This window comes from Procambarus clarkii, chromosome 81, assembly GCF_040958095.1.
Source record: "Procambarus clarkii isolate CNS0578487 chromosome 81, FALCON_Pclarkii_2.0, whole genome shotgun sequence".
In the NCBI taxonomy this organism is placed as follows: domain Eukaryota; kingdom Metazoa; phylum Arthropoda; class Malacostraca; order Decapoda; family Cambaridae; genus Procambarus; species Procambarus clarkii.
This window is the reverse complement of record NC_091230.1, coordinates 8,332,697-8,339,678: the sequence shown is the minus strand read 5'-3', so window position 1 is coordinate 8,339,678 and position 6,982 is coordinate 8,332,697.

Sequence of the window (6,982 nt, the reverse complement as noted above, 5' to 3'; positions counted from 1 at the left end):
CAGGACCCATGTGCACTAACACTCTACAGGACCCCAGGTGTACTAACACTCTACAGGACCATGGTGTAATAACACATGACAGGACCCCAGGTGTACTAACACTCTACAGGACCCAAGTGTACTAACACTCTACAGGACCTAATTGTACTAACACACTACAGGACCCAGGTGTACTAACACACGACCGGACCCAGGTGTACTAACACTCTACAGGACCCAGGTGTACTAACACTCTACATGACCCAATTGTACTAACACACTACAGGTCCCAGGTGTACTAACACACGACAGGACCCAGGTGTACTACCACACTACGGGACCCCAGGTGTACTAACACTCTACCGGACCAAGGTGTTCAAACACTCTACAGGACCCAATTGTACTAACACACTACAGGACCCCTGGTGTACAAACACACGACAGGGCCCAGGCGTACTAACGCTACAGGACCCAGGTGTAATAACGCTCTACAGGACACAGGTGTACAAATACAACAGGACCCCAGGTGTACTAACACACTACAGTACCCCATATGTACTAACACACTACAGTACCCCATATGTACTAACACACTACAGAACCCAGGAGTACTAACACACTACAGTTCCCAGGTGTATTAACACACTACAGAACCCAGGTGTACTTAAACACTACAGGACCCTAGGTCTACTAACACTCAACAGGACCCAGGTGTACTAACACTACAGGACCCAGGTGTACTAGCACACTACAGGACCCAGTTGTACTAACACTCTACAGGACCACAGGTGTTCTAACACACTACAGGACCGAATTGTAATAACACACTACAGGTCCCAATTGTTTTAACACTCTACAAGACCCAGGTGTACTAATACTCTACAGGACCCAGGTGTACTAACACACTACAAGTCTCCAGTTGCACTAACACTCTACAGGACCGAGGTGTACTAACACTCTACAGGACCCAGGTGTGCTAACACTCTACAGGACCCTAGGTCTACTAACACTCTACAGGGCCAATGTGTACTAACACTCTACAGGACCCCAGGTGTACTAACACTACAGGACCCATGTATGCTAACACTCTAGAGGACCCCAGGTATACTAACACTACAGGACCCAGTTGTACTAACACTCTGCAGGACCCAGGTGTACTAACAATCTACAGGACCCAGGTGTACTAACACTCTACAGGACCCAGGTGTACTAACACTACTGGACCTCAGGTGTACTAACACACTAAAGGAACCCAGGTGTACTAACACACAGCAGGACCCCAGGTGTACTAACACACAACATGACCCAGGTGTACTAACACACTACAGGACCCCAGGTATACTAACACTCAACAGGACCCAGGTGTACTAACACTCTACAGGACAAAATTGTACTATCACACTACAGGACCCAGGAGTACTAACACACGACAGGACCCAGGTGTACTAACACTCTACAGGACAAAATTGTACTATCACACTACAGGACCCAGGAGTACTAACACACGACAGGACCCAGGTGTACTAACACTCTACAGGACAAAATTGTACTAACACACTACAGTTCCCAGGTGTACTAACACACTACAGGACCCAGGGGTACTTTTTCACTACAGGACCCCAGGTGTACTAACACACTACAGGACCCCAGGTGTACTAACACACTACAGAACAATGGTGTACTAACACTCGACAGTTCCCATGTGTATTAACACTACAGGACCCAGGTGTATCAACACACTACAGAACCCAGGTGTACTTAAACACTACAGTGCATAGATGTACTTACACTATAGGACCCCAGGTGTACTAACACACTACAGGAACCCAGGTGTACTATCACACTATTGGACCCAGTTGTACTAACACTCTACAGGACCACAGGTGTACTAACACACTACAGGACCCAATTGTAATAACACTCTACAGGACCCCAGGTGTACTAACACTCTACAGGACTCAATTATAATAACACTCTACAAGACCCAGGTGAACTAACACTCTACAGGACCCAGGTGTACTAACACTCTACAGGACCCAGTTGTACTAACACTCTACAGGACCACAGGTGTACTAACACACTACAGGACCCAATTGTAATAACACTCTACAGGACCCCAGGTGTACTAACACTCTACAGGACTCAATTGTAATAACACTCTACAAGACCCAGGTGTACTAACACTCTACAGGACCCAGGTGTACTAACACTCTACAGGACCCAGGTGTACTAACACTCTACAGGACCCAGGTGTACTAACACACAACAGGACCCCAGATTTACTAACACTCTACAGGACCAAGGTGTACTAACACTCTACAGGACCCAATTGTACTAACACACTACAGGACCCCAAGTGTATTAACACTGCAGGACCCAGTTGTACTAACACTCTACAGGACCCAGGTGTACTAACACTCTACAGGACCCAGGTGTACTAACACACTACAGGACCCAGGTGTTCTAACACACTACAGGACTCCAGTTGAACTAACACATTACAGGACCCCAGTTGTACTAACACAGTGCATGTCCCCAGGTGTACTAACACACTACAAGACCCAATTGTAATAACACTCTACAGGAGTAAATGTGTGTGATGTGGAGAAAAAAAAAAAAAAAAAAAAATAGTAGTTAGTAAACAGTTGATTGACAGTTGATTGGCGGGCCGAAAGAACAAAGCTCAACCCCCGTAAAAACACAACTAGTAAACACACTACAGGACCCCAGCTGTACTAGCACACTACAAGACCCCAGGTGTACTAACACACTACAGGACCCCAGGTGTACTAACACACTACAAGACCCCAGGTGTACTAACACACTACAGGACCCCAGGTGTACTAACACACTACAAGACCCCAGGTGTACTAACACACTACTGGACCCCAGGTGTACTAACACACTACAGCTCCCCAGGTGTTCTAACACACAACAGGATCCCAGGAGTAATAAGTCAAAAGAGGACCACAGGTGTACTAACACACTACAGGAACCCAGTTGTGCTAACACACAAGAGGACCCCAGGTGTACTAACACTACAGGACCCAGGTGTACTAACACACTACAAGACTCCAGGTGTACTAACACTCTACAGGACAAAGGTGTACCAACACACTACAGTACCCCAGCAGTACTAGCACTCTACTGGACCCCAGGTGTACTAACACACAACAGGACCCAGGTGTAATAATACAACAGGACCCCAGGTTTACTAACACACTACAGGACCCCAGGTGTACTAACACACTACAGGACCCAGGTGTACTAACACACTACAGTTCCAAGGTGTATTAACACTACAGGACCCAGGTGTATTAACACACTACAGAACCCAGGTGTACTTAAACACTTCAGGACATAGGTGTACTAACACTACTGGACCCCAGGTGTACTAGCACACTTCAGGACCCAGTTGTACTAACACTATACAGGACCCCAGGTGTACTAACACACTACAGGATCCAATTGTACTAACACTCTACAGGATCTCAGGTGTACTAACACTCTACAAGACCCAATTGTACTAACACTCTACAAGACCCAATTGTAATAACACTCTACAAGACCCAGGTGTACTAATACTCTATAGGTCCCAGGTGTACTAACACACGACAGGACCCAGGTGTACTAACTCACTACAGGACCCAGGTGTACTAATACTCTATAGGTCCCAGGTGTACTAACACACGAAAGGACCCAGGTGTACTAACTCACTACAGGACCCAGGTGTACTAACACACTACAGGACCCCAGGTGTACTAACACTCTACAGGACCCAATTGTACTAACACACTTCAGGACCTACAGGACCTCACTTTTTTACTTTTTTTATTCCAAGTTCTTTCCCAAGTGGCAGACAAGAGGAGCTCCAGCATATTTCAGCAATCCTAAGTATTGTAGTACAGGATGATGATAGTGAGTGGTGTCCCAGTGAGCATAAAGGTATAGTGCTTTTGAAAAATAGGTGAGATAACAGGAATGTGCCAAGGGAAGTGAAAAATTGGATGAGAAAAAGTTGCCCTAGTGTTTTCATTGTAGAGAACAACATTCAAGATGGCCACCGGCAAGAGGAAATGCAAAACAGAGCTTGATTTTGCTGGATTCAGTGAAGAAAGCATTGATATAAAAAGTCTATACAACAAGTTGGTAAAATTAGATACTATAGTGACCTCTCATGTAGAAATAATTAGTAAATTTAAAGAAAGTAATGACCATTTAAATAACAAAGTTGTATGTCTTGAGGGTTTAGTGAAAGACTTGCGCAAGGATAAGAATCAATTGGAAACAAATTGCAAAGCCATGGAAGAAGAAAAATAAACTCTTAAAAATAGGGTTGGAAGAAGTTAAAGTAAATTTAAACATGAATGACTACAATAGGTTAGGTAAGGAAATTCAACAGGAGAAACAGCTTTTGTCAGCACAGATGGAGGAAGTTACACAGGGAATGGAACAGTGCAAGAAAGATGTGCTGCTCACCTATGCACAAGTGGCCAAGGAGAAAGAAAAAATTGAAGAAGCAGTAAAGGAAGTCAAACACTGCAGCAACCAAGATAAAACAAACATTAGGCTGGAAGTGAGAAAAGAATTGGCATCTAACCCGAAGTTGATGCAAAACTCAGTTGATCGGAGTAAGTCCCTGATAATTTTTGGCTGCAAAGAAAAGGAGATAACATCTAGGTCAGAAAGAGCTGTAGAAGAAGCAAAAGTAGTAGATAAAATTGTTGGCCTCGTGGAAGGTCTTACAACCATAGAGAATGTGTGCGACATCAGGAGAATAGGCAGATATGTAAAAGAGAAAGATCGACCTTTGAGGATCACCCTAAATGGTGCCAAACAGATGGAAGAAGTACTAAAGAATGCTAGAAAATTACAAAGTGATGAGGATGGGAAAGTGTGGTCGTTAAGACGAGATCTTTCAAAAGAAGATAGAGAGAAGCTGAAACTGAACCCCGCAGAGGCAAAACGTTTAAATGAGAACAGGAATGAAGAAAAAATCAATTTTTTTTCTACAAAGTCATAGGGGTAGGCAGACAAATAAAGTGGTACATAAAGGCAAACAAAAAAAAATCATTAGAGAGAGGGGGAGTGAAAAATAAGAAGAGGGGGAACAAGTTCCTGAAGATTGCATACACCAACATAAATGGAGTAAGATCGAAGATACTGGAGTTAAGTGATGTAATACAGCTGCAGACACCAGACATTGTTGTACTCACGGAGACAAAACTTGAAGATGGTTTTTTAAATGAGGTCATATTCCCAAGGAGCTACTCAATTTGGAGACGGGACAAAAAAATCAGGAAAGGCGGTGGCGTTGCTGTGCTGGTGAAAGAACACCTAAAGGTGAAGGAAATAATGACTGCCAATCCACAAGAAGTTGACATAATAGCACTAGAGATCTGCCATGAGGATGATAAACTAATGATCATAAATGCATATAGTCCACCGCCAAGCAGCACATGGTCAAAGGAGGAGCTAGATAGTAAACGAGAAGGTCTTATAACAATAATGAGAGAGATCATAGCGAGAGCAGATAACGATAATTCACGACTGTTGATAGTCGGTGACTTGAACTTGAAATCCATAGACTGGGAAGCATATGAAGCTAAAACAGAAGATTTTTGGACCTGTAAATTTGTAGACCTCATCCTGGAAACATTCTTGTATCAACATGTTGAACAAGCTACGAGGATGAGGGAAGGGGACGTTCCCTCCATGCTAGATTTGATATTTACCAGGAAGGAGGAAGAAATATTTGACATTCAGTACCTTCCTCCCTTGGGTAAAAGTGACCATGTCTTTTTGGGTATATAGTATGCAATGCGTTAAAATCTGGAAGAAAATATGATAGTTGATGAAATTGAAAAACCTGACTTTAGGAGAGGACATTATGGCAACCTTAGAATTTTTTTTAGTGAGTATAATTAGACAGACTTGTTGCTAGGCAAGGAAGTGAATGAGATGTATGTCAAGTTTTGTGAAATATATGATAAAGGCACAAAAAAATTTATACCAAAACAGAGATGCAGAACTAGGAAACAGGATTAGTTCAACAGAAATTGCGAGAGGGCCAGAGACCACAAGACACAAAAATGGAATCAATACAGGAAGAGGCCGAACCCCCAAACATACCAGCGATACAAAGATGCGAGAAACAACTACACGACAGTGAGGAGAGAGGCAGAAAGAAATTCTGAAAAAGGGATTGCAGACAAATGTAAAACAGAACCAGGTCTATTCTATAAATTCATAAACAACAAATTGCAGGTAAAGGATAATATTCAAAGGTTGAAAATGGGAAATAGATTCACGGAAAAGGAAAAGGAAATGTGTGAAACATTAAACGAAAAGTTCCAAAGTGTGTTTGCACAAAATGAAATCTTCAGAGAACCAGATACAATAGGAATTCCAGAGAACAACATTGAGCACAAAGAGGTGTCTAGAGACGAAGTGGAAAAAATGCTCAAGGAGCTTAATAAGAACAAAGCAGTTGGTCCAGATGGAGTTTCACCATGGGTTCTGAGAGAATGTGCACCTGAGCTCAGCATTCCTCTTCAACTGACTTTTCAGGCATCCCTGTTTACAGGAGTTGTAACTGATGTGTGGAAAAAGGCTAACATAGTTCCAATCTACAAAGGTGGAAACAGGGAAGACCCCCTTAATTATAGACCGGTATCATTGACAAGTGTAATAGTCAAAATATTGGAAAAAATAATTAAAACTAAATGGGTAGAACACCTGGAGAGAAATGATATAATATCAGACAGACAATATGGTTTTCGATCTGGAAGATCCTGTGTATCGAATTTACTCAGTTTTTATGATCGAGCCACAGAGATATTACAGGAAAGAGATGGTTGGGATGACTGCATCTATCTGGACCTAAAAAAAGCCTTTCAACAGAGTTCCACATAAGAGGTTGTTCTGGAAACTGGAAAATATTGGAGGGGTGACAGTTAAGCTTCTAACATGGATGAAAAATTTTCTTACTAATTGAAAAATG